Raw genomic sequence first — 2,524 nt, 5'->3', positions numbered from 1 at the left:
TTTTTTTGGTTTTTCGAGACAGGGTTTCTCTGTGGCTTTGGAGCCTGTCCTGTAGACCAGGCTGGTCTCGAACTCACAGTGATCCGCCTGTCTCTGCCTCCCGAGTGCTGGGATTAAAGGCGTGCACCACCATCGCCCGGCTGGGGTTAGCTTTTTTAAAGGCAAAAATCACTTCTGGGTGGTCAGGGGTGTTTGGCACAGGTGCAAGGTCTTTGCTTCTCTCCCATCCTGCTTAGTCAGCTTGTTCTTTGTTTTCAGAGCAAGGCTACCCTGCCCTTGAGTCAGGCCATCTTTATCAGCTTCCACCAGGTGGCCGGGTGTCCTTGGAATTTCCTGAGTGTGTGTGGGGGGGCACTATCTTTCTGGGAACATGAAGCTAGTTTGAGGTTTTTAATTTTAAAACATTCTGCTAGGGAATTCCTTCTTGTCCCTTGGAGAATAAGGGATGAGGGTCTCACATTGCTATTGCAGCCTTTCTGTTACCTCTCTGAGGACTTATTGTTGGACTACAAAGAGAAGTTTCTATAATAGCCTAATTCCAAAAACTACTAATATTACAGCAAAATTATTAGCAGAAATTAATCAAGAAATGGCAGAACTGAGAACAACTGTTCTACAAAATAGACCCAGTATAGACTGCCTGTTATTAAACATAATTTTGGTTGTCAGCAATTTACTGTGAAAGACCTGGATAAATCCAGACCTCCCCAGCAGGAAGAAAATAGCCAAAAATCCAAGCAGGAAGAGAAGAATCAAAAATCTAGGATTAGCCGGTTCAGTGACTGTGTTTCAGGAACTAGCTGAAGATAAAGTTAGATTGTAATCTTGAGAATAATCTTGAGCAACAGGGAGTTTCCCCCATGTGATTTTAGGAACTAGCTGATTATGACCTTGAGTGATCTTGAGAGGCAGGGAGTTGTCCCCTTGTGACTTTCTGTGACACCCTCCCTGCCCCTATTATTGGGTTGTGTTTTTTTCTTATAAAAACCCGTTCTCCAGGTCACTCGGGGTCGAATTCTTCCCCTGCGTGGGTTATGAGTCTCGGCCCCAGTGCACTGGTTCCCATCTCATCGATTAAAGCCTCGTGCGATTGCAGCAAGGATGGTCTCTCGTGAGTTACTGGGGGGGTCGTGTTATCCCGAGACTTGAGTGAGAGTCTCCCCAGCACTGGGGGTCTTTCAACTGGAATATGCTATTTTAATAGCTCTGGTTTCTCTCAAACTATTGACAACCAAAGTCATGATCCACATAAAGAAATAGAAAAAAATCTCTCATACAAATTTAGACTAGCCGATACGGCTAAAATGGTTCTTCACCCTCACTGGCTCTCTAAAGTTATTCCTACTAATTACCATAATCGGACCCTGTGCCCTCCAATGAGCTACTAACTTGACCGCCCGGCAGATAAACAATCCTAGAAGCATTGCTTTTCACCTGTTCTCACCGTCTCGACATTCCCATGGTCCTCTATTATCTCTGCCATATGTGTACCCAGAAAACTCTGGATCTCTTCAGCTGCCTTTTTGCTACGTCACCATTGCTGTTGCCTCTGCTACCACAGCTACTGAAGGAGCAGGGCAGACTCGATTTGAGAAAGAACTTCATGATAAACTATACTTGACCAAGATCTGACTCAGCGAAAGCTATAAACATTTCTAAGAAAAAGACACAAACTGTGCTTGCCCAGGTCAAAGTGACCCTACCAAGGTGGCCAACCAATGACTAACTTTGGTGACCAGCATCTGCTTTCTTCAGAAGTCCTTGTGGGTGTCTGTTAGCTGCTGTTTGGAAATTCCCCTAGGCCCAGACAACGAATTCAAAGGTCACCTACCTACCCTCACCCAATTTGTACCTAATCCCAAAACACCAAGGCTTGTACCACCCTGCTTGTGTTTTTTCCCTTTAAAAACCCTCTGCCCCAGAGGCTCGGGGCCATTCTCCTTCACCGGCTCTGAATCTGGGTTTGAGCTTGTATTCGATAAACCCCTGTGTGTTTGCATCAGAAACCAGCTCTGTGGTTCTGTGGTGGTCTTGTTTGGGGGTCTCATGACACGGACACAACACTACCCCCTGTTGTGTTATAAATTCGGCCAGCTCTACCCATAATAAATTTTTTGAGTAAAGTTGGTGTTAAGAAAAAAAATAATAAGAAGAAGGGCAGCTCTGCCGGCGCAAAGAAATCCAATTAGGTCAAATCAAGCCAAATCAAAATGTACATCGTTTTATTAAGTAAGACTCGGGTGGCTGAGCACATGGCAGGGAAACAGGACAGCAGGAAGCCCATGCAAACCTGAAAACCACATGCTTCGCCTCTGGCAGCCCACTTAAATACCCTGTGGGAGTGGTCCTGACCGCCCCCCAGGGAGAGGTCAGGACCTGGCATGCTGGGATTTGGAGTCCAGCACAATGCAACTCCCAGGCCAGGTTGGCTGGGACAGATGCCAGTGGCTGGGGGCTATGCTCCCAACTTAACAGTTGGGTGTGGTGGTTCACACCTTTAGTCCTAACACTCAGGGGGCAGAGT

Source organism: Microtus ochrogaster (assembly GCF_000317375.1).
Source record: "Microtus ochrogaster isolate Prairie Vole_2 chromosome 14 unlocalized genomic scaffold, MicOch1.0 chr14_random_2, whole genome shotgun sequence".
In the NCBI taxonomy this organism is placed as follows: domain Eukaryota; kingdom Metazoa; phylum Chordata; class Mammalia; order Rodentia; family Cricetidae; genus Microtus; species Microtus ochrogaster.
The sequence above is the reverse complement of the archived record's forward strand: the minus strand, read 5'-3'. Positions refer to the sequence as shown.